The following is a 26124-nucleotide window of genomic DNA, read 5'->3' as shown; positions in this document are numbered from 1 at the left end:
CATACAGGAGTGGTAGCAAAGGCAGTAACGGTCAGAAAACACCTCTTCAAAGATGGATTTGTCGTCTTAAGAAGAAGCCCCTCCTCACACAAAAATGAAATTTAATTTGGTGTAAGGAGCATGTCAAACGGACCCCCGGGCAGTGGAAGTCAGTTATCTTCTTGGATGAGAAGAAATTCAATCTACATGACTCTGATGGGAGACAAACGATTTGCTGTGTAGACGTGGTGAAGAATACCATCCAGACTGTATGGTGTCTACAGTGAAATTCTCTACCAGCCAAATGATATGGGGGTGTATTTCGTATTGCGGAGGAGGTCACCTGCAGTTTATAAAAAAATTCCATAAAAGACCCTGTGTGAACTTCATAATTCGTGTTTGGAACCAGGAACTATCGGTTGACTATCTTCAGAAATTGATCTTGTCAATGCCTGGATGGTGTGCTGTTGTCATCTGGGCGGTTTAACTAAATATTAGTTTGCACCTGGTGAACTTTTCATTTTGTTTTCCATTTAAAATGATAAATTGAAGCAAATTCTGATAACATTTCAGCCATAATTGTCGTGTTTACCAAAACTGTTGTATCATCATCATCATCATCATCATCAGCCATTTTCAATCCACTGCAGGATGAAGGCCTCTCCAGCAACTTTCCAGTTCCTTCTGTTTTGAGCACTGGCCATCCATTTACTACTCAAAAACTCATGAATTTCATCTATCCATCTCCGCCTTTGTCTTCCAGGTTTTCTTCTAGCTCCTCTTGGGTACCATTCTGTTATTTTCTTAGTCCATCTGTCGTCATGTCTTCGAGCTATGTGTCCTGCCCAAGACCATTTTAGTTCTTTAGTTTTGATAAGAATGTCCTTTACTTGAGTTTGCTGCCTAATCCATGTGTTTCTCTTCTTATCTAACAGTCTGATTCCCAATATAATTCGTTCCATTCTTCGCTGTGTAGTTCTTAGCTTCTCTTCCATTCTTTTGGTGAGTGCCCAAGTTTCACTTCCATAAGTCATGGTGGGGAGTATACATTGATTCATTATTTTACGTTTCAGACAAACTGGGATATTGCTCTTCAGTATGTGACTATATTTCCTGAATGCTATCCATCCAAAATTTATCCTTCTCTTGACTTCCAGCCATTTATCATTATGACAGCTAATAACTTGTCCCAGATAAGTATATGACTCCACCTTTTCAATTACTGCTCCATCAATAATTATTTCCCTTTCCGTGGCATACTTGTTCATCATTACTTTTGTTTTAGCCATATTCATCTTTAGTCCAAAATCCTTACTAACTGTGTATAACTGATTAAGATTTTCCTCTAATTCTTTGGGATCGTGGCTTATGACCACAATGTCATCTGCAAATCGTAAATGGTTTAGGTACTCTCCGTTCACATTGACTCCTTTCTGCGACCAGTCTAATCTTCTGAAAGCTTCCTCAAGGGCAGCAGTAAACAGCTTCGGAGATATTGTGTCTCCTTGTCGAACTCCTTTCTCGATTTTAAATTTGCTACTGTCTTTGTCTAGTCTAATAAAGGATGTAGCACTCTCATATATTTTCTTCAAAATCATAATATATGGAGTATCTATGCCTTGTCTTTCCAGTGCCCGAAACATTGCCTTATGCTGTATGGAGTCAAATGCCTTTTCATAATCCACAAATGCCAGGCATAATGGTGTTTTATATTCATTTGCTTTCTCCATTAGCTGTGATATTACGTGAAGGTGATCCATAGTTGAGAATCCCGTCCTAAAGCCACCTTGCTCTTTCGGTTGATTCTCATCAAGTATTCTTTCTAATCTGTTAGTAATGACCCTTGTGAACAACTTGTAGATATGGGATAACAGGCTAATTGGTCTATAATTGCCAATTTCTGATTTATCTCCTTTCTTATGCAGCAAAACTATGATTGCATTATTCCACTGCTTAGGTGTCACACCTTTTCTAATGCACTTTGTGAAGAGCCTTGCCAGTTTTTGTGTTATGTCTCTTCCTCCCAATTTTAACAACTCTACAGTAACTTCATCTTCCCCCGGGGCTTTCCGATTCTTCATTTTCTTCAATGCATGTTCTACCTCATCAGGAAGAATATCGGGTATGTCGTATGTGTTGCTACTTTGCAATCCAGCTTCCCCACTGCTGGCATCATTCCCCTGCTCCTTGTATAGTTCTCTATAGTAGTCTTCTGCTATTTGAATTATGCCTTCTCTGCTGTTTATAAGTACACCATCGCTATTCTTCAGTTTCAGTATCATTTGTCTTTCTGTATTATTGCTCATGGCTGCTGATTTAAATCCTTTATTTTCCCTTAATGCTTGTTCTACTTTTCTTGTGTTAAATTTTCTTATGTCCTCTCTGAGTCTCTTTCTAATGGCTTTGCATAACTCAGTATACTCAATTTTCTCCCTGTCAGTGTTTTTCTTGCTCTTCATTTGTCGTCTTTGGTTCATCATGACAAGTGTTTCTTGACTAATTTTTTCTTCTTTGGATTTCTGTTTCCCTATAGGTTTCTTGGGCTTTATCACTTTCAGAAAGTTGTAATATTCCTCATCAATATCTTGGTCCTGAGCAGTCTGCAGAAGCTCAAACGTGTTCTTAAGTTCCAGTACATACTGCTTTTTCTCCTCCTCTGTTATTTCAAAGACCTTTGTATTATTTACTCGAGTCAGTTTTTTCCTTTCCTTTCCTACATCTATATCAAGTGTACATCTTACCATTCTGTGATCACTTCCAACATTTACCTTATTCAGGACGGTAACATCATTCACAATATATCTTCTGTTAGTGAGGATGAAGTCGATTTCATTAGTTGTTAATCCATTTGGACTCTTCCATGTCCACTTTCTGTTCACCCTTTTCTTGAAAAAAGTGTTCATTACTGACATTCCTTGAGATTCTGCAAATTCCACAAGTCTTTCACCTCTTTTATTTCTTTCACCAATTCCAAAATTTCCTATAGTTCCTCTTTCTGCGCTGTTTTGCCTTTTTCCAACCTTAGCATTGAAGTCCCCCATAATAATAATAGTGTAGTGGGTTTTCTGCTCATCTAGAAGACTCTCAATTTCAGTGTACATTTCTTCAACCTCTTCATCATCATGGCTCGATGTTGGTGCATAAATCATTATAATCTTTAGCTTGTACCTCTTAGAAATCTTGAGTATTAGTCTTGACACCCTTGGTGATGTACTTTTGAATTCCAAAATGTTGTTTTTAAAATCTTTATGGACCAGAAACCCAACTCCACCTTCACTCCTTTCACTGTTTCCATTGGTGTACAGCAGATTTCCACTTGATAAACTTATAAGTGATTCATTTCTTCTTCTTGTTTCAGCCAAACCAATGATATTCCAATTCACATTTTCTAATTCCTTTTCCAGCTCTAATATCCTGTCTTCACCGATGAGTGATCGTACGTTATAACAGGCCAAGTTCAATTTCCGTGCATGGCAGCCTGGTCGTACCCAGAGATTCTTAGCACCCTCTGCTTCCACTCTGATCCTCTCGCTGCCGTAAGAGGGAGAGTGAAAGCTGCTGGGGACTGAGGGCCATTTGTATTGTTGTGCTCTCATTGCTGGAGGGTTTGGTCTTTTCCTCTTCACGCTGACCAGGCGTCTTGAAGAGAACCACTCTACACGTTCGTTGCCACCTAAGTGACGTAACAGGGCTTACCATCGAGAAGGTGTGCATGAGTGGATTTTAGGGAGGCAGGCCAACCGGACTTCTAAATCTTCTGTAATAGAGAGATATTGGATCCATCAGTGTTTTAGGCTGAGTGTCTGATAACACACAGGATACCTGTTCCCCTCTGTTGTATATTGGTTGCAAATGCTCATTTTGGAATATCTTGGGAGCAACTGTCAAATATTACTTAGCTTTACCGTAACTATAAATAAATATCTTTTGTTTATATTTCTATTGTAATATTTCTAATGTAACGTACCATCGCGAAAAAGGGGTAGAAATGGGAAATTCCTGGATAATGCACTTTCTTTGAACACGAGTGTATGTCGAACAAGATCAGAGGAAACTTCGAGTAAAAGCGCTTAATAACGCGAGTCTTCAGGAAACCAATCCCCAGATCCTCCCCAACCCAACCAAATTCATGGCTGCATTAAGTTTCGCAGGAGAGAAGGGCGCTTCCCTTTCTTCAGAGAGATAATCACGCTGTCTTCTAAAATTTGATTTTGTGCACTGAATATTCTCAGTGTTATCGTCTTTTAAAAATAATTCTGACATGGCCCGTCGGATAGATTGGGCCCGTGTAATAGTGTCCTGTTGGCTCTCACTTAGAACGCTATAAGCGATTCTATAAACGGAACCACAAGGATCACAGTTCCCAGCATGCTCCACGAAAGACTGCCAAGCTCGACGTTTAAACATCTCTCTGTATTTGTTAAATATTCCTTTCTCAACTCAATTCAATTCCTTTTCAACTCAGTCACATCATCATTGGCTGCCTTTCGAGAACGCTGAAAACGTCCTTGAGGACAGAACCCTTTTCTTAAGGTTAGCTAAAAAAATAAGGTGGGGTCAGTAAAATTTCAATCGAAATTGATGCCAATCCAGGGTACAATGTTACTTTGTATTTCGAAGATCTGTCGAACGGTTTCAACACCTGCTTTGCAGGGTTTAGCTGGGACGATACCGCTCGATCTCTACGTAAGTCTTAGAGTCTTATGTTATCGCCTGAAACGTCAGATTTCCACTGAGATCCTCGGTATTTCTATTAACACTCAAGTCGATGTTAAAACTGAACGACTAGGAATTTGGCAAGAGGTGGATCAATTTGTGGCGAAGTAGGTGGATACCCACATCTCAACACGTAAAGCTTTCCGTGAAGATGACACTCTTATGGATAAAAAAGCTACAGTCTGGTTTAGTCTTGACTTTCCCCCCCCACTTTATTTGGATCATTAAATAAGAAACTGTTTAAATTTCGCTTGTCTCCTACGGAACTCTTTCATTGCGGAAGATTGGCAGCACGTGTTGTACTCTTGTCCCTCATACAGTGAATTTCGAGTAATTCTGCAGAATGCAATTCCCAAATTTTCATCAGGATTGGAACCTGATTTTGTATCAAATGCCACCAATTATCACGCCCTTCAGGATTTTGGTAAGGCAGCCTTCACTAAAAGTTGCAATTACTGTCTACAAGTGTTTCAAATTCAGCTCAAGACTCTTCAGCTTCGTTCCAATGACGTCCATTTTCTATGATCTGCTTATCTTCTAACAGAATAAATTGAACTCATAGCGGTTATCACTGCTCAAACAAGATCTTCGACATCTTTCGCACTCCGAATTCTGTCCAAGACATTAAATTTTGTGCCCTGACGTCCTTTTCCTGCAGTCAACTTTTGATTGAATTCAAGATCTACAATTGTAGGACCTGCGTTGTGAATTATAATGCTTTTCGATCTCATTTTTGAAACTCTACAAGTGTTCGACTTACAACTCAATTTTATGATGTAAATTGTAATGCTCCTCAAGTTGCTCTGCTGGCTGTTGACTGGCTGTGACTTTGTTATTGGTGGTTGACTGACTGTGACTTTGTTATTGGTGGTTGACTGACTGTGACTTTGCTACTGATGACTGTAGACTGGATGCCACATTCAACTTAATTTGTTTATAAGGTTTGTTCCTGCTTCTGGCTAGAATGCTTTTGTAAAGTTGTCTGTCGGTTTAATGGTACTGGCTCAGGTTCATTTTTAATTTTGATTTTAGGTTGGGAATTGTCGTCTTCTTTGATTTTGTATATAACCTTTAATATTTGATGTTTATGTTAATTTTTTAAAATTGAATGAGATTCTTGCTTCGTTCACTTCGCAAACCTCAAAGTATTTTTTGATTGCCTAATGGTATAGAGGTTAATCTTGTGTACAGTGTTTATAATTTTTGTATATCTGTTAATGCTCTCTCTCTCTCTCTCTTTCTCTTCCTTCCGTCCCCCTGATTCTGCGTAACCAAACGGTCAGTTCAAAGTCGGACATACGATAGGAAAATCTCGGTACCTCTGCGTAGTTACGTTACCCCTATCGAAAACATGGCGAAATAATGAACAATGGCCTATTGGCCATTGTTCATTATTTCTCCCTACACGAGAACCCAACTCCACCGTAAGTGTCCCCTTCTTTGACGTTGGACCCATGCTAGAGCATTCCTCGTTGTCTCCAGATGAAATAGCATCTAGAATCTGTTTGTAGGCTAAAACGGGACTTATCAGAGAACAGAAGTGTAACACCCTCCCATTTGTCAGGTGTCCAAGTGAAATGTTCTTGGCACCAGTTTCAACGAGCTGTGCGGTGGTTAGTGGAATGCAAACCACTAGCTTCCTTGCGTAGAGTCCAGTTGAATTGTACCTTCTTAACACAGTCCGGTTGGAAATGTTTTCATCTGTTGCCACAGCAACCTCAGAGACAGTTGATGAGAAGACATCGTAGGATTCCATCTTGCTGTTACAGCCAGATAGCGGTCTGTTCTTGTTGATGTAGCTAGTGGCGGATCCAGAAGAAAATGACAGGCGGGAGCATCATTTGTGACAGGGGGGGCACCATGTTCTGCACTAGAATGGCGATCACATTAGCATCAATGTTGTCAACTGTAATCAGTTGAAATTAGCTGAGCCACAATGCAAAAGTAGATAAAATCCTATGTTAATAAACAGGGAGGGGTACGTTCCCCGGTGCCCATATCCTGAATCGGCCACTGGACGTAGCCCCCGGGCGACCTTGGCCAGCTCTTCGTTTAATGGTTTCTGTCTTCACAAACTGCTTCCATTATGCTGAGACGACATTGTGCGACGTCCGCAGGCGCCTCCATAGCCAGGATGGAAGGAGCAGCAGTGCCTAGCACACGCTTCTTGATTAGATCGGGGTTTGAGCCCGTCACCACCAAATACGGAGGATGCGGAAAGGTCAGGGAATGACCACCGCATATCCCCAGAGGAATATGGCCTTAGTTGCTAATGCTCCTAAAAACCAGATAACATAACAACAGCGACCTCCGCCTGCGACTGTCTGCTTCAAGTCGTCCAACGGCTCGCCATCTGAAAGTCATCTGAACGATGACGACTTGCCATCCAAAGTACTGGAGATGTGGCTGTCCTATGAGCAAGTCAACAAACAGGAATGAAGTGATGTGGTCCCAATTCGTGTTCTTATCGGCATGAATAATTTGCATAACGTGCGGCTCTGTAAGGTGGTAGATCGATTTCTATTGGACACTCGGAATTTTCATGCCAGAATGCCTATTATATCAAATATTCGCCTTTTGCGAGATTTTCACAATAAAATGTTCACGAGAAACATTTTGTTCTATTAACTTTGTCGAGCAGTGTAGTTTACTTCCCTGAATGCTACCCCTCGTGGGTAGCACATTTGGTAGACTGACCGTCCTCGCCCACCGGGTGGAAAAGACCTCAGATTGAGTCCCGTCGATGATAGGAGGAATTTTTATGGGCCTTTTTTACAGCGTGGCTGAGTTAGTCGGTCTGAGGCCTTCGTAACATTGTTTTCTCACTCGGAAGTCTGTAAATTGAGTGTGTTCTGTGGTCGATTTTCGTCCAGAAAATATTGACCACAGAACGCACTCAATTTGCAGACAGTATGTGCACGGACCAATGTGGCCTTAGTCGCTGATGCGCCTACAACAACAACAGCTTCCCATTTAGAATTTGCTGTTGGCAACATCATCAGTTGATCCCACCGTACAGAATTTAAAAACTGTCCGAGACCACTTCACGAGAGCAAAAACCCTTCCCTTTACCTTTGATGGCAGTCACATCTTTAAGTAAATCCACATTAGTACACTGTGGCCACTGCCACCTAGTGGTTCCTTTATCTGTAAATTCTTAAGGCATGCTGACAATCAGATCAAGAGTGTTATTCCCTCTAGTTGCCTCCTGTTGCAGAAAACAATCCTCCAGTGAATCCACAAAAGCCTTGCTAGTGTGAGGGTGACCAACCCACAAGTTCCAGTTAATATCTGGGAAGTTAAAATCCCCATTAGAAGAGATTCTGATTTGTTGGCCCACCCCCATTTCTCATTCAGCCGTTCGTTGTCCGTCAGAGTCGTTATCGAACTGGTCGGCAGTTTTGTCGTTCGTTTAAAGATTTCTGCGTTCATTACGATTTAATATCGGCTATGCCCGGTGCGTGCTGTTCGGATTTATTTCGGTTCGATGGTCCCCGTGCCATTCACCACTTCGGCGTTATTCAACGTTACTGCAGTTAACGCGCAACTCCATCTCCTTTAATATTTCATTTCTTCGTTAATAATTTCTCACGGTCCCTTTTGTACAATTCCGGAAAGAAATCGACTGTGGCGTTGTCGTACCTCACGAACCACGCTCTGAAGGGCCTCGCACTGTCTGGCCCCGTTGTTCACAATTGGCATCGTCCAGCGTTTTCTGGGGAGAATGGCTTTTTGCGTCCACTTGTAAGCAGTTAGAAATCCAACGTTCCAATGAGGGGAGGGGCAGGGGAATATCTGGATGCAATCAATGCTGCGCGATCTCCTATGAAACTCTGGGTTGACGCCGGTGTGGAGTGCTCGAGTTGGTACGCTCTCGTCAGTGTGTGCATTACAAGTAAGTCGAGCGAGAGAATCCGAGGTGAACGAGAAATTATTAAGTTCGTTTGGCAGCGTTTAAGATGCGGCACAGCGATGGGACCTCCACACGCAGCAACGAAAGCGAATCAAAAAAAAAAAAGAGTCATCCTGGACAGTTCGTGTCCGAAATGTGCCTGATAGACGTGTAGTGTGTTCGTTGTCTAACGATCCCAGGGGTTTCCTCATCTCCCCGTTGTGTACGCTGTTTGTGAAACAGTGTGAGGGCCAGTGATTTTAAAAAGCGTAAGGTTTATGTTCGTGTTGTCCAGTGTCCCAAGATTTGTGTGCCAAAGGGCCTGTTATTGTTGTTTGTTATTTGGTTTCCTTTAGGAGCATTAACAACTAAGGCCATATTGCTCCGGGGATATGCGGTGGTCATTCCCTGACCTTTCCGCATCCTCCGAATTTGGTGGTCCCGGGCTCGAACCCCGGTCTAATCAAGAAGCGTGTACTACGCACCACTGCTCCTGCCCACCTGGCTACGGAGGCGCCACAGGGATGGTGGTTCATATCAATGATGGTAATGCGGGTTTACTTTTCCTGCCTTGTTCTAGTACCGTCAGGGTCCCGGGGTTCAATTAGTTTAGAGGGTTATCACGTTGCTGCGATTAGTTGTCTTCTCCTCAAGAAAAGCTGCTGTGCGTAGTTGGTGAGAGTTTAATACTCTTCCCTAGTATCTAGTGGGTGGTTTTCTTTGCCTTTTGGTATATAAGTTGGTTGGTTTTAATGAAGGTTTATTGGTAAAAGGGCAACTAATGCCAACTTGTGCCTGTCACAGTAGTTTTTTGTATATTATTATTATTATTATTATTATTATTATTATTATTATTATTATTATTAGCCATATGGCGCAAGGAAGCCTGTGGCTTATGCTGCACCAGCCAAAAAAAAAAAAAAAAAAAACAATTTCTGAATTGCCCTGAGAGAGTCAGAAGTAAAAAGGAATGAACAAGAAAGACAAGAATGGTGATATCCAGCTCAGGACCCTGGGTGTGCCAAGCCCATACTCACCAGATGTTAGCCGCTGGCAGCGGAGGTCACGTAGAGGGGGAATTCGTGCACGAGGTGATCCCAGTCCTCAGTTCCTCCACAAGAGCACGATGGGTCCTCTTCAAGGCCAAAGGTTGTTAGTTTCGCCTTTATTGCACCATGGCCAGCAAGCAGATACCACAGACGTGTAGACTCTAATGTTATTAGTAGAGTCCCCCAGGGTTCGGTGTTGGGCCCATAAATATACATGTTTTGTTTATTTATCAATGATATTGATGAAGGTATATCAGCATTAATGTCCAGTGTTTATTGTCAAACGACACCAAAGGTTCTCCCCCCATATCCGCGTAGTATACTTTTTTGTGGGTGTGAAACAGAACACTGTCAATGCCAGAGGTTTAAAGAAGTGTGGATTTCGTGCATGTGCAGTGTCGTCTACCGTCTGGTCATTTAGCTAATGGGACCCAACGTTGTCCACACTCCACCCCCCGTGGAGGCAGACCAGGTACACCACTATTATTGCTATTTACTTTGGCAAGTCCTGCCACCTAATTTCCTGGAATTTCAGTGGCTAGGACCTAAAAAAAAATATATTTATTTATTATATATACCTGTATAATAAATAAAATAAAATAATAATAAAAACAAAATTGGGGTAAAACGCCCGACGAAATGGTTTGAGGAGAGTGAGGTTAAAGCAAGGTAGTGATTTAGCTACGTTAAGTTAGGGTCGCACACTGACGGCCTACTTAGAGAGAGAGAGAGAGACTGAAGACTGTTGGTGCACATCGTATTCTATACGAGAACCGTGTGTGGGCGGCTACTGCCCCGCTCCCAAACAGCGTTTGGGTTAAGAGTGGAAGGGCAGAAGCAGTGGTCTCAGCATTAGGTTTAAACGTCATGGCTTGCTGGGAACGTATGTCGACAACGATCACAGTGGTTGTAATCAACGTCCTCTCCACACCCACCGGGTGGAAAAGACCCGGGTTCGAATCTCGTCAATGAAGCGAGGAATTTTTAAGGGGCTTTTTCACTCCGTGGCTGAGTTAGTCGATCTGGCAAAGTAACGAGGTTTGTCTTCCAGCAACGGCAGATTCACCACACAACAGACGCAATTTATACACACATTGCAGGTGGCTTGGTTGCCGATGCCCCTAAACCACCACCGCCACCACCGCGGCAACAACAACAACAACAGCAATGCGCGGGGTTTCTCCGTTTTTAACGTTTTCTGTTAAAAATCAAATAAAAGAAAAATCAAATGAAATAATGAAAGCGGCTGTTCCGGATGCACGAGACATTAAACTTATCAATTTCTCTTTTCAGGTTGTGGCGCTTTCCCAACAGATGGGGCCGCTGAGGAGGCCCGAACGTGGTGACACATGACCTGTCCACGAATTCGTCTTGGCGGTGAGTACTTCGTCAGTTTTTACTCAACGGCGTGCAATAACGCGGCCCGCGATTGCTCGCTACTTCATTTTATACTTTGTGTTCACAAATAACGAAAAAGAAAAAGAAACATTCATTTCGTGCTAATCCGATTTCGGCTTGAAAAAACAAAAAAGCTCTTTCTTTCTTTCTTTCCCCATTCAGACGCGTCCACATCGTTTCGGAAGGAGCCGTCGTTCACCATTTCCGTTTCCGCTGTCGCGAGTACTTTAAATGCACGGAATCGTGTTGTGGCCACTGCGTGAGGGGTGTGGGGGTGTGAGTGCCAATAAATGCTGGTCCAAACTGTCAGCTGACTGAGGAAACTTCGGCCAAAAGCAGGTTTGCGACGCATGCGAGCATATTGAAGAGCTCCTACAACGCACAAAGTGTAAAAAGTGTGATAGTTGTCTGACGGCATCGGGGGGGGGAGGTTCCCCCATCTCCAGGTTTTATTCTTTGTACATGCGACACAGAACTCTGTGCAGGCCACAGATTTAAAAGTGTGTGTGGAGCGAAGTGTCGTCTACTGTTTTGTAGTTCTATCTCCGACCATTTAGCCGTTGGGCCCCTAGTGGGACCTCCGTTGCCCACATTTACTTAACCACAAGGAGGCAGATCACGCATCCAGTACAATGTTATACGACCGTGGCAGGTCCTGCCACCTTTCAAAATTCCAAAGGTTTCAGTGGCAAGGGCCTGAAAAAAAAAAAAAAAGAAAAAAGAAAAAAGGAGACGTTGAAGATTAAGTTGAGCGAAGAAATTTAGGTCGAGCTGAATTTAGTTAAACAATTTTGCGTTTTAGAATTTACAATTTAATTAGAGTATTATACTGTTGGTCAATTTAGAGTGGGGGGTGACAGGAGTATGGGGACGATAAGGAACGCGACTCCGAAAAAGAGCATTGGGAAGGAGCCAATGCTACCAGACGGAAGAGAAACGGACAGTCTCATCCCTCATTCACGACGTCCCCTTCATTTTTCTCGTTGTTATATAAGCAGTATTTCTTAATTTGGGATGGCCGTTGATGCCCAAACGGTTCATCCCCACCAGCGTTGTAGATGTCGTCGAATGCCAGACGGCTGGGAGTTTGTTCCTCGAATTTCCTGAGCGCCCGCTGACAACCCAAAGGATCAATATGGTCGAAGTCGCTGAGGCTCCTGAATCAAAAAAGAGAAGCAGCCATCGTGAGAATGTGAAAGAAAGCCACACCGGCTTCCCATGGTGCGGAAGGAACTCCCGATTATGTCAATGAGCGCTACTTTTACAGAAAACCCGTCTATCCGTGTATTTCTTCTCTTTTTTTTGAAATTCTCTTCTGAAATGTGTTTCTTTTTTCTCCACTGTTCAATTATTAGGACGTGGCGCCTTCCCCAAACAATACGTTCAATTATTAATTAATGTATTTATTTCTATAAGGATGAGCTCTTACCACATCAGAAACGCTTCGATGGAAATCTTCTCGTGATTCGCACTTCGGTCTCGTCTGATCTCGTGACATCTCGTCTAATACGGGAGAAACTGACGATTCTTGGTCGCTCTATGCATTCACTGCTCGAGAATGGCGTTTCGAAAGAAGTTGGCATCGATCCGAATCCGATGGAGTGGCGTCCGTTCATCGACAAATCAGTGGTCGGTCCTCTTGCACGAAAAACCCTAGTTTCGGTGCGGCGGGGGAAATAAACCTCGTCCGAACCCTCCCTCACATTCTGATCGTGCAAAAGTTTGTTGATGTTTGTGAGCATCGCTCAAATTTGGCTTCGTGGTTTCTTTCAGCTGCAGGTTGGTAACCGGGGGTTGATCTGAAAATTGTCGAGATTTTTCCCCGGCGAGAGTTTAGTTACCAGGGAAGTGTCAATATGTCCAAGGAATACAGCGTAGCAATAATTCAGCGTGACTTTGGGGATGGGAGCAGTGTGATCCTCTTTTTCAGGGTTCAAGGGGGTTGATGAAGTTATATCTGTCCATCTTGTTACTTATTAGGCTGTCAAAGTCAGCGTCCACACAGTTCAAGGCGGCGAGCATGTGCTTGGGGAGGAACCTATCGATGAGTGCAAGCCTATTGCGGTGAGCCACAAGTGCAGGTGAAGATCTTAGGTTTGACCTCTCTCTCTCTGATTTTCAGAGTAATGACTTTCAATATTCGGCGTGGAATTCCTTTAACTATTGGTGATCTTGAGTTGGATTTGGCTAATGTCCTAAGAATAAGGCCAAGCCAATCTTAGATATCTTAATGACTCTTGGAATCATAGATAGGCTAACTGAAATAAAGGTGAAATAACTCGTAGGTTCTTTCCCTCTGTTGTTCCGCCCGAAAATGGTTTGCGCCTAATCTATGCTTTTTATTAATTGGCCATAGCTCGTTTTTAGCAAAGCTGAATCAGCTGGGTGTTTCATAAAGATCGCAGTGTCACTGCACGGTTCTGGAGACATGGAGTCATGTTTTTTATTATTGTCACGAGTAATTGGATTTTAGAAATGAATTTTTATTTGCTAGTCCCAATCTTGCTCACCTCACCTCACTGAGGGCGACGAGGCTCAATTAATTTAAGACTGAGGAATATTTTCAGGCTTTTCAAAATTTTTGCAAGAAATTATTCCAGAGAAGATGAGTGCTGCTCGAACTTGAGGAAAGAACAATAGAAGGCTTGTAGCCTATCGACATGAATTCTGTGTAACAGTTTAAGGTGCTGAAATAAACTGTGTAATTTACGTTGTGGTCAATTAAACCTCATGAAAGTCCTGTCGTTCTCATAACGTTCTGCTGAAAACCCCAAGAAAATCCTATCGTTCTCCCTAACAGGTCTAAGCAGTCTTGGCAAAGAGCTTCTAACCCAATTGGTAACCCTAGTCTTATTCCAGAACTAAAACGAGTCGTATCCTCTTCCTTTATTTCCTCAAACGAGAAACCATAATCTTTAAGATTTTTGGCATAAATGTCCTCAGTAATTTCATCCTTACTTACGTCCTTTGACACGTCATATACTAGAATTGCAGGGAAAGTCATTTTAGATTTATCTGACTGCAATCTGACAGCACTGAAAGTTGGAGGTTGTCTGAGCAACTCCAAATCTTCCTTGTTAGTGGTCTCGACTAGAACTCCGTTGTTGCCAACTATTTGGCCATTTTTCATTTTTAAATGTTTGTGTTCTGATCGGCAAGGTTTAGTTATTGCATCTTTTATTTCAGACCCAGACGCCAGCTTGGAGTCTTCCACCGGTCTGAAGAGCGCTACGTGTCGATGGATATTGTATTGTGCTGAAACAAGTCTAGCTTCCTTAGGAGCCTTCTCAGTAGTGCCAATAGCATCCAAATCCTCCTTGTCCTTTAGGAAATGACTACTGCTGTCGAGTTGGCTCCATCTTGACTTTACCAGCACAAGATGTCTCAATTGGTGGTGTATAAAGCCAACGTTTCCTTGCATAATCTGGTCAAACTTTTAGCTCTCACTTGCAATTCCTCTCTTTTAACTTTCAATATTTCATTTCTATAATCTCTGATGTGGTCATCCTTTCCAGATCAGCCCAAAGGCTGTGAATAATATTTAAGGGTGTTTTGGTGTTTTCTTTAGATTGGACCGCCAAAAATTCACTCAACGTTTTCTCAACTTTCGTTATGGCAACGTGTACAGTTGTCCGATCAACATGACAATCTGCTTGTATCTTAATAACTGGATCAGAATTCGGTTTGCCCGTGTATATTTGTATAACATATGATGCTTGTATATAAATCTTGAGAATGTATATAAAGTTGTATACATAAATAAATGAATGAAAAAATGTGGGCTCCTCCAGGAGCAAGCGTTCCAAATATTGAGAGATGATATCCGGCCTTTGAGGAGTTTGGCTGTGAAGACCAGCCTCTTTTCCGTGATCAGGAACTTCACCCTCGGGATTTCGAGTACTTGTGGCATGGTGGGTTTGTGGTAGCGGGAGGCAGACGAAGCTTGTTATTGGCACATTTCAGTAACCAGTATCCAGCCATGTGCACCCGCGTAAGGTTTGTAGGTGCAGCTGAGGCCCATATTTCTGCACCATAGAGAATGGCGGGGTGGGTCGTGGAGGTGGTGAGTCTTTTAACAATGACGTGGTGTTGAACGTGTAGTAGCTGCTGCTACTTTGAGTTCACAGAGGAGAGATTCGAGAAAGTACAGCATATCACCTTAGACGAGAGAGAATTTGGTACCGATTTGTTAGATCTGGTTGACAAAGGACAACTTTTGGTCAAACAGAACGCTAAGGTCTGTGTGCGAGGGTACGTTTGGTATTGGTACACCTCTGAATGAAACGTTGAGTAGCGTTGGACGGATTTAAGGGAAAATATGACTTCAGTCGACTTCTGTGGGTTGATTTCAAGGTCGAAGCTTGCCAGGTACAATTCAAGATCCTCAAGTTGCGAATTGATCCTGTTGCTGAGCTGTCGTCAGCAGCTTGGGGTCATCAGCGTAGCATGACGGCACTAAACCCCTGGCTTAGTGCCGTGAAGGGTTTGTAAAGGTAGGGTACCTGCGTGTACCCAGGAACCTTACAATAAAGATCATATGAGTCCATTCATTGGAGGTGATAATGGACACGACGAAAGCCGTGAAGAGGAGAAATGCCACAAAAGATAGGGTGTGTTGGTCCCAATGGAGAATAAGTGTTCTGTGATAGAGCAAAGTTTCCAGAAAATATAACATATCACCTCGAATGTGAAATTTTTCTTTAAGTAGGAAGAGCAATGCCGGGATCGACAAGGCATCAAAGGCTGCACTTACGTCCAGATATGTGTGTTAGTAATTAATGATTTTCCTGGGATGGTATAGTGGAATTCAGGTGGTTTCGTCTGCAAGATCTGGTGAGTAATTGTGGGTAGCACACTTCCCCGCCGTAAGGGAATGTATTCATTTATTTTCAAAACTGGCGAGAGCGAGATGCGGCGTGTTCATCGGACTGCCGGAGAGGCAAATGTTGGCACCCAAGAAAGTGTCGAAACAAAGGACCGGCTTGTTGCGCAAGTGAGTGAGGCAAAAACAGCAGAAAGGAGCCCCTGAAAATTTGGTCGCTGTTCAGAAGAATGGGGTTGCGAATGTCTCTAAAGCTGCACTCTTCGTAGTGGCGCCTTGACATTTCCAAACAAAATTTAAAGAAATGAAGACAGAGGAAATTCTTAAAAATTCGTTGCTTGTTTTTTTGTTGCATTCCGAATAATGTGATTGGCTGGGAAAGAATGATTTCTCTCCAAAATCGCGATGTTCGCTGGGTCAGTTTGTCCACGTGGGCGGCCAGTTTTACGTTTGCTGGTGACAGCATGTCGTAAAGACTTCTTCTTCTTCTTAGTGTTTTCCGTTATTACAACGGTTCTCCTCAACTTAACATCGAAAATTCATTCCGTTATTCTTTTTTTTTTTTTTCAAAAATGAAAAAAAAAAAGAATAAAGGAATGGCTTTTCTATGACTTTGATCTTCGCAATCCCCGTCCACCAGTCGTCTTCTATCCATAGCTGCTCTCACACTCTCTATCCACGTCCTAATTGGTTCTCCTCTCTTTTTCCTTCTCCATGGCATCCATCCATTCCATGGCTCCCCTGGGCAATCTGTCGTCCTCCATTGTCTTCACATGGCCAAACCACTCCACCAGTCTTTTCTCCTCTGTTTTATTAATGATAGTTTTTTGGACATTCATTGTATTCCTTATCACCTCATTTCTAACGTCTTCAGTCCTAGACTTTCCTGCCGATCCATCTCAACAGCCAGTAGTTTATTTTTTGTCTTTCAGTTAAGGTCCAAGTCTCACATCCACATAATAAAACACTTTGTAATATTGCATTATATATTTGATGTTTAGTTTCTTAATAACATTTTTATTCCATTGTACAGAATTAAGCATTCCAATGACCTTTCTACCTTCACCCAGTCTTTTCTCATTTTTTTTATTATTATTAAAATCAGTTTATTTCCGAAGAAACCTTGGGTCACCCGGGACGGCTCTGTGCCAGAATTTCCTGCGAAGATGATCCGTCAGCCTGAATAATTGCACCCAGGTATTTAAATTGCTGTACAGTTTTCACCTGTATTCCATCTAAATCCAGAACATCCTCACTTCGATTCATGTACTCGTCTTATTAAAATTAACTGCCAGTCCCCAAGTTTTATATTCTTCTAATAATTTTCTGCCCGTTTAATTTACATTCTGTACTACCACACAATTTGATCGTCCGAAAACAGTAGACTGTAGAGGTACTTATTTTGCCCATTTAACTGTACTTTTGTGACCATGGTCTGAGAACAACTTCCAAGTACAGCTTAAATAAAGTAGGTGACAAACAGCATCCTTGGAGTAGTCCTTTGGAAGTCTTAAATTTTCTTGGTATTTTTGAACTAATTTTTATACAACACGTATTGTTCTTGTAGATTCTTCTAATGATTTCAGTTAATGGCTGGCTTATTGACATTTTTTTCATAGCCTTGCAGAGCAGATTTCTGAGCACATTATGGTACCTCTAAGTCTACGAACAACATCTTGGTTTGTAGCCCGACATTTTTCCAGAATTTGCTTAACAGCGAATAAATGATAAATACATGAGCGTCCAGTCGAAAAGCCACACTGTTCCTCAAAAATGATAATCTCTTTTTGCAGTTTTAATTTTATCACTTTTCCAAATAGTTTAGCAATAGAGCTCATAACACAGATTCCTCTATAGTTGGAGCATCTTCTTCTGTCAACTTTCTTGAAAATATATGTAATGTATCCGATTGTCATCTCATCTGGTATTTCTTCGCCATCGCATAATTTGTTGAACAATCGAGTTAGTAGATTTATAACTTTTGACCTCCATATTTAACCAGCTCCATGTTACCTCCACCTGGGCCTGGTGCTTTTCCATTTTTATTTCAACTTCTTATGAATGTTCAATCCCTTTTCAGTTAAAGAAAGGAAGTTAGAGAATCAGTTTCTCTAACTTCCTCTCTTCCTTTTATAGGTCTTCCTTAAATAGCTGTTCATAACAATTGACCCATTCCTCCAGATGTATCATTTCCAGTCTATTTTGCTGTTTTGCTTATGAGGTATCGTTAAACTCTTCGATACTCTCCACGCCTCTTGCAGATCTTGTACATCCTATGCTGTTATCCTCGGCACATGCTCTATCTATCCCAGGACTCGTTCTTTGCCTTGATGACTTCTGCTTTCATTTCCTTATTTTTTTCTTTATAAATTTTTCGATGAACTTCACCTTTTGAGTTAAACAACTTTGGTATGCTTCCTTTTTCTCCTTTATTAAATGCTTAATTTCCATGTTCAGCCAATAATTTTGTTTCATCTTTTTTTTTTTTTTGTTTCATCTATATCCCCGTAGATTTCATCTAATCCTTGGTCTAATCTTTGTTGACACAAAATCCTAGCGCTCTCATCTTTTAGTGAGTCCACATTGAATATTTCAGTGTCAAGTTGTTCATTCCTCTCAAAGTCTTTTTCACCAAAAAAAAAAGTGATCAGAACCAGAGCTTGCCCCTCTCTCGGCCCTAACATCACAGACAAAAATTGTGCTTTGCTTTTAGTAATCACATAATCAATTATTGATTTTAGTCCTTTTGTTTCTTGGGACCATGTGAACTTATGAATGTCTCTATGTTGGAAGAAGGTGTTACTAATCCCCAGCTTATAATATTGAGAGCAAAGTTTTATCAGCCTCTTTCCGTTATCGTTCTATACATTTTGTTCGTGTTCATTCACTTCATTGTCCGCAGCTCGTCCCACTCTGGAGTTCAAATCCATCTTTATGACTATCTCTCTGCAACGTGGAATTGCTTTTTTTTTTTTTTTTTATGAAAACCCCAAACACGAAAGGTATCAAAACCTATAGTACTTAGTACCGTGCATGGGTTGAAGAAGAAGTATGGGAGGAGGGTTCCGTTACTTCTGTCAGGTTTCCCCAGAAATCTTCTTTAATATATGTAGGAGACTTTTTATTAGGCGCGTATACCCCAATAATAGTAATTTCTCTTCCATATATTTTAATTTCAAGGGTCAAGATTCTTTCTTCAACAGAGCTCCATTTTCCAATAAATTTTCTGAGATTCTTGCGGATAAGCGCACTCACACCCCTGCTTCAGCTCTTAAGGTCGTTCGGCACCAGACCAAAGGAAAATATATTTGTTTAAGACCACCACACTCAGTTTATATTTTCCCAGTTCCAATAAAACTTCATCTTGTTTCGTGCAAACTCCTTGCACATTCCAGCAGCCAAAATTCGTGCAAACCTTTTCCGTTTGCCAGTTCGATTCCTATTTTTCTGTCCATCCGATGTTTTCTCTGTTAGGTCTTTCAGCGCTGCAAGAATGTTTTTTGACGAATGGGGGAGCTGGGCCATTCATCGTAAACTTGTAAAGAGAAACAATGAATATTCTTCCTTCCTCGCATCCATCGGGGCAGGTGGCTGCCTCCTCTGTGGGGTCGCAGAATGTGCTTAACTTGGACCGGAAGTGACGTCGCGGTTATTGCGGCAAAAATTCCCTTCCATTGACACAATGGCTGGCCTTCTGAGTTCAGCCGCTAACAGGCGAATGAACCGAAAGTTTTATCAGCACGAGGTGGGGGGAGAGGTAAGGGTGGGGAACCACACACGACTCCGAGGGAGCAATAAAGAGGCGACGCAAACTTTATCGCAATGCGAAGCAAACATTCGGCTTTCGCAGAGATTCTCCCGAAATTCCCCCTTAAAACTACGGGGGTAGCGCAGGGGAGGGCAATATTTAAAGCTGTTTCTTTACCTAGCGGGGTTTTATCAGCGTCCGAGTTTCGCCGGGTTGTTGCTGTTCAGACGCCACACAAAGCCGAGCGACAACAAAGCGAAACAGCCCCGAGGTCTGCTCCGAAGCTCGAGTGTATGAAACATCTGGAGCATTCTAGAAGCACAATGTTCTCCCTCCCCCCCCCTCGCTCCCCGTCTAGGTTCATTCATTCATTCTGGAAGTGTTTGTGGCGAAACCGAGATGAGGTCACCACAGAGCCGTACACGCAGACTCGACGGCGGTTTTACTCACTGAACGGAGCAAGGGCTGATAAACAACACCGCGCGTGCCTAATTAGTGTCATTACCGTGAGAAAGAACCGCACAAAGTGTGGTGGACGGCTCTCAGGTCAACTCTCTCTCTGCACCCCGTTCCCTCGTTCAACGTGGGATCTTTACCCATTTGGCTGGTGACCAAAAAGGAAGCCCCCTCTCTTTGACGACCCCCTCGAAACATCTGTCGCTTTAACGTATTTATCCCCCTTTTCTTTTCTTTTCTTTTCTTTGCAGCCGACCGCAGAACCCAAACACGCCAATCTGGGACGCGAAGTGAACACGTTTCGGGCATCTCACACGCATCTGAATGAAGCCAGTTGGTTGGGCCAGCGGGTGTGGTGTACACGCCCATTCTGCCAGGAACGTCATCCAACTCGCAATTAATTGTTTCCATTATATAGAATCTCCTAAAAAGATACAAAACCACTTTTCTACAAACAGGTATATGAACAGGTTCAAATCGCATTGGGTAAGCCAGCCGACCTTTGACAGTCACCTGCAATATGAGCTGGGAGAGAGGGGGGAGGGCCGTTACACTCTTCCTTAGCTCGATCCTCTTTGCACCAGGCAGTAGATGTCACAATTGCATTAAGCTGAACACTGTCCCTCCAGTCGTAAAGCCTGTCCAGGGGTGAAGCATAATTAACTCACTTCATCGAATCCAGTTATTATTATTATTTATTTTTTATTATTATCCAGTTTATTAAGTTCGAATTGGTTCGAATTAAGTTCGAAAGGGTGCGTTATAAAAACACAATCATCAAAGCATTGACATTAAAAGGACGATTGACAGTGTTTGACAACGCCCTTGCCTGGAGTTGGTATAAGTACACATATTGACAAGGTAACTTAGGTTTGAACATCTGTACACGGAATGATTAATTAAGTTTGCAATTTGAATTCAGTTACACTCTATTAAAAAGACAGCCAAATTCTTCAAGGAGTTCCTGAATGTATGCGTCCATAGGTGGCATGTGATGGACTGGTAAATGGAGTGACACGATCGTGTCAGGATTCACTGTATGCAAAAGCTTCGATGCAGGTCTTCCACGATATTCTTCCCCTATTTCTTGTCATCCAATAGTTTGTTGGGGTCAATCTGCAGCCGGTTGAAATGTTCAATACTATTCGCTGGGAACATTCTAAGGCAGACGAGGTTGGCAAGAGCCGACCTATAACGCCGATTATGTCGCTCTCTAGGATGGATAATTGATTGTGAGATAATTTCTTAGATGTTGGGGGAATCTATCCTATTAGTCAGTAGTTTGGCAAAAGTGGTCAAGTTCTTCTCCAGAATTTTGATTTCTCGTGGTGTCAGTTAATAACAGTCATTAAGCACGCAATGCAGGATCATCTTGGTCTGACTGATGTTCTTAACGAATCACAGCATGGATTCGTGGAGAGGAAATCTCCCCTGTTAATTAACAGGGTTGGGAAACCACCCCTGTTAATTATTACGACGAAGACATTTGCACGCAGGAAACAACTTTGATATTATTTGCCTGGACTTCTTTCAAAGCTTCGATGCGGATGTTCTCACGAAAGGCCCTTGTAAGAACTGAAGAAACGACAAGGTCTTTCTTAGAATCAAAGTTGGATGAAAGATAGGAGTCATAACTGGAGCTACCATTCCAGGTTTCCAAAGAACGCCCTTCAGCCGCCTACAAATGCGAAGTCCTGTTCGTAGGTCTTCACCTGGCTCGGTCTTAATTAATGAGGGGTTGCTTAGTCACGTGCATTTCCTTTCTTGTGTCCACCGCGGATTTCTAATCGAGATCTTTCTTCGCTTCAGTGTTCGAGTGACCCTCGGAGGTGGTGCACTCACCGACGATGCTTGCAGTTGCGTCAGGCAGGATTAACCCTGCGACGAGACAACCCTTTCCACGACCTGCGAAAGGCTTTAGGCGTTGCTCGTGCCACGTGATTACTGACTCGACTCGGTATCGACTAACGTTTTAAACGTAATTTCCTCCGTCACAGAGATGGAAAGAAACAGACGGAAGCTATCGATCAGCGGGAACGTTTTGCGAGTGCCACTCTTAGCTGGCTACCTCACCGGTACGACACCCGCTGTCTAGGCGACCTACAAACGCCCTTGTCTCGTTATCTTTCTCTCGCGCAAAACGAACGATCGTTTGTGTGTGCGTATGTAATTACCTCCCGTATCGCTGCACTTCGATGCGCATTCAACCCCACCCAGGAGGCGAATCTTCCGTTGCTCCAGTGGGAGGGGGGATTGCGCTTCTGTTGGAAATGGTGAAGAAGTGCAGAAACCAGTTGAGGGAGATAGATAAAAGGGATTTCACCCCACCGTACTCGCATCCTGGTCTTTTTTGGGCGTGCACCGCCACTGCCTGCAAGGGGAGAAATAACGTAGAAAACCGATGTTGGGGTGAATGTGTTTGCGTAACACAACGGAAGTTCTCCCCTCCGTCACGCTGCGGGGGGGACGTGTTTTTTCATCCCAATGTCCGTCATAAACTTCTAAAACCGAGCAGGGGAGTGGCTTCGCGAGCGCCATTTTGTTGTTCTCAGTATGGCTGAATTCCGTTGTTCACGAGTCTTCCTCCCTCCCGGCGTGTTTTCTTCCCTAGCGGTGGTAGCACAATCTGATTCAGGAAACCCCCTCCCCCTTACACAAAGGCTTCGGTGAAATTCGCATCCATCGGAACTCATTTCCAGAATAATGAACAAACACGATTTGGGGCTGGTGGACAGGAATGAGTTGCACAGGGCTGTCTGGACCCGCTGGTGGGTCGATCTTTGTGATCTTTTTCATGATGCGGGGTTGGGAAGAAAAGCGCATTTTGTGTCCTTCTCCTCTTATTGCCCCGCTTTCCTAATAGAAGTCATTGTACGCTCTATGGGGTGATTTGTGTGTTTCAGCAGCAACGGCACCCCTTAAAATCAGCTGCATAAAAAATAATAACGCGGTCGAATCACAAATACAGAAACTTGTAACGCTGATTAAAAGAGAAAATAAAAGATAAATTAATTAATGAATAATTAAAATGAAATAAATTTCATAGCTCAGATAATTTAGAGATCTGAGTTCAAAGTACGTACGACTACTTTTCGCTCCTCGGTTGATCGTTAAAAAAAGGAGGTCGATGGAGAATCGATTCCATTAAGAAAGAAGTTGGTACATGATTTTGACGCTTGTTGAAACGATGATCACGGGAAAGGTTTCATCCGCAAAGCACAAAGAACAGCTGAAGACATTGTGAAGGGGTTATTTGGCTTTCCAGTTAATCCATCATTCCGATGAGGTCTTGCTTCATTTCCATATTAGAGAGAAGTACTCAGTCGTGACATCGCGTCATCGAATCCCGTCGATGACGCGATGAACTTTAATGGGCTTTTTTAACTCCGTGGCTGAGTTAGTCGGTCTCAGGCGTAGATAGCAAGGTTCCTCCCCCCCCCCCCCCCAATTCTACTGTGGTTTTCTGTCCAGCAAAACAGACAAATCGACCAGAAAACACACGCAATTTTCAGATAAAATACATATAAGGGTATATGAATTAACTTTCCGGGTGCCCTAATGTAATTTTTTTTTTTAACTTCCACAACGACAAATAGAAGTCTGCTCCAGCAATCAACCACCCGCTGGCTAAAGGCAAACTTCCGCACATCTATTCTGCAACTGTCTTTCCTCAATTTGAATTTATGCCCTCTCATGTGTGTCATTTGAGCAAGTGGAAAAATGCCACTCACATCGAGCTTACTCAATACATTCAAAGCCTTAAACGCCTCAATCAGATCACCTCGCAAGTGCCTACTCTCCTTAAGTTCTGCAATTTGCAAAACTTAAGAAAGAAAGATGAAAGAAAGAATGTTTATTTCTCCTACCACACATAAAAGTAGTGGTACATTGGATGACACAAATTCCCTTCATGGCAGAAAATGCCAGAGGAGGGACATAAAATGAAATATAAATTAAAGAAGAGCTAAAATATAACAGAGAAGCAAAAATCACTACTTTCTGACACTACATGACAAACCACTCAACCATCCCTTTATCCATTGTAGCAACTTATCCTTAATACCTCTTAGTAGTCTTCGAATAGTCTTCCATGTGCAACAGTATCAAAAGCTTTCCTGAAATCCAAGTATATGATATCAAAATTATTTTTGGCATTCAGTTCCTTTGTGACCCCATCGTACAATCCAATCAAATTGGTCAGACAAGACTTTCTCTCAACAAACCCCATGCTGGTCCGAACTGTAACTGAAGTCTTGTCTAGATGATCTTGCAAGGCTTCTTTAAGCAGTGATTCCATTATTATTGTTCCCGGAAGAGAAGTTAAACTAACTGGTCTGTAATTACTCTCGTCATCCTTTGTGAATCGGGGTTACATTTACACATCTCCGGTCCATGGGGACCTCCCCTGAATCCTCTTATTTGCGATTATAGGAAATATCGGGTCTGTGATCCCTTTCGAAAACCCAGTGCCTGCATCATCGCATCTAATTAGAAGTTTCTATATGCGGTGTTGACTGCTCAGCTGGATCCTGGTTTCGGAATTTTAATCACACGATTGGTAGTTAAATAAGGTTTAATCGATAATCATTACATTTGAATTCGTCGGTTGGGTATCAACTAGTTCAGACGTACAGCACATTGCTGCTCTTGAATAAATACTGTGGCAGTGCCTTTCTGAATAAATTCCTTAGACCTTCAATTTGTACAGATGGTAGTCGTTTGAACAAAGGTAATGGAAGGATGTTTACCAGTATAATTAAGGATACATTCAAGGTTCTGTTAGTTAGTTAGGGAGGGCAGAGGGTACTATTGAACCACGTTTATCCGATGATATGGGTCAAAGTAATGCACTCACCTCAGGAATTCTTGTTTATTGCCACAACAGCCGATGTGGGCAAGTTGTTTAGAAGGTAGCGACGTTTCAAATGAGTGGATGATAAAGCTATGGAAACAAACGTAAATAACTTCAAGTGGAGTGTTAAGATAGTAAACTGTAGAGAAGATTACTTAGTGTGCAGTAATGTCAGGAGTGTTATCAATAAAATGGTCGAATTGAACCCCTGGTTAGGACAAATAATGCTGATATAACACGGCTAACAGAAACGTACTGCCACCTGGAAATTGGGGTTGACGATGTCCACTACGGTATGTATAACATATTTAGGAAAGATAGAAGGGGTGGAGGGGTCACGGTTCTTATCAAAAGCAGCCCCGAGCGGGAAAAGAGCTTTTGCTGATTCTGAATTTACTTTCCGGCATAGAATCTGTGTGGTGTGAGTTAGTCGGCAGCAAAGGAACAATGAGAGTGGGGTAATCCACAGATCCTAAGATTGGATTGAAAAGAGAATATAATAAAATAAATTTTCTGTTTATACTCCAGGACGACCAAACGGTCAGATGACCGTTTGGTCGTCCTGGAGTATATGCAGTAGTCACGGGCTTGAACCCCGGTCACTCAAGGCACGTGTACTTATGCACCCGCGCGCCTAACTACTAGGCTAATATGACTACAGTCTTTACATGCAGGTGAAATGGACAAACGGGCGTGAATGTAATCTGTGCCCCAAATTGATCAGAAGTGGGATGGAAACACACAATGGGAAGAAACCGTTTTTTAAATAAACTAAATGATTATTATTTTTATCACCACGTCCTAGAAAGTACCAGAGGGCAAGAATATTCTTGACCTCATCAATATTAACGGATCAAATGACATCACAGGGCTTAAAAGTGCTGATCAAGACATCAAAGGCAGATATCGTTGGGATATCAGAGACATAAGCAGTGCAGAACTAGAATTTGGGGAGTACAATGTATACAGGAAGGGAGGAGGGGTTATGTTGTTATTTAAGGCACACATAAAATCTAAGGAAGTACATCCAGTCGACATGGCTGGACAGGGTAGTGTCGAGTCAGTTTGGTGTGACATAAGCATTGGGAGATCAAATTTGAGAGTAGGAGTGTGCTATAGGCCTAATGACTCTGATGAGTACAATAAGAAACTGTACGGGGAAATAGAGGGCCAGTAAATCGGAGAGTGTTATAATGGGGGATTTTAATTTCG

General features: G+C 42.5%; 1 protein-coding gene across 2 annotated transcripts in view; it reads left to right on the top strand.

The window, feature by feature from the left end:
• Positions 1-26124, top strand: part of LOC150092037 (uncharacterized) — a 321608-nt gene that overhangs the window by 228896 nt on the left and 66588 nt on the right. The window contains exon 2 of one of the 2 annotated variants that reach the window (XM_090377845.1): positions 10930-11013. The exons of the other annotated variant lie outside the window; for it this stretch is intronic. The gene's annotated coding sequence lies outside the window, so the exon portion shown is untranslated. The remainder of the gene's footprint in view (positions 1-10929; positions 11014-26124) is intronic. 2 annotated transcript variants of the gene reach the window in all.

Source organism: Mastigoproctus giganteus, chromosome 1 (assembly GCF_048544385.1).
Source record: "Mastigoproctus giganteus isolate SK-2022 chromosome 1, ASM4854438v1, whole genome shotgun sequence".
Classification (NCBI taxonomy): domain Eukaryota; kingdom Metazoa; phylum Arthropoda; class Arachnida; order Uropygi; family Thelyphonidae; genus Mastigoproctus; species Mastigoproctus giganteus.
The sequence above is the reverse complement of the archived record's forward strand: the minus strand, read 5'-3'. Positions and strand labels throughout refer to the sequence as shown.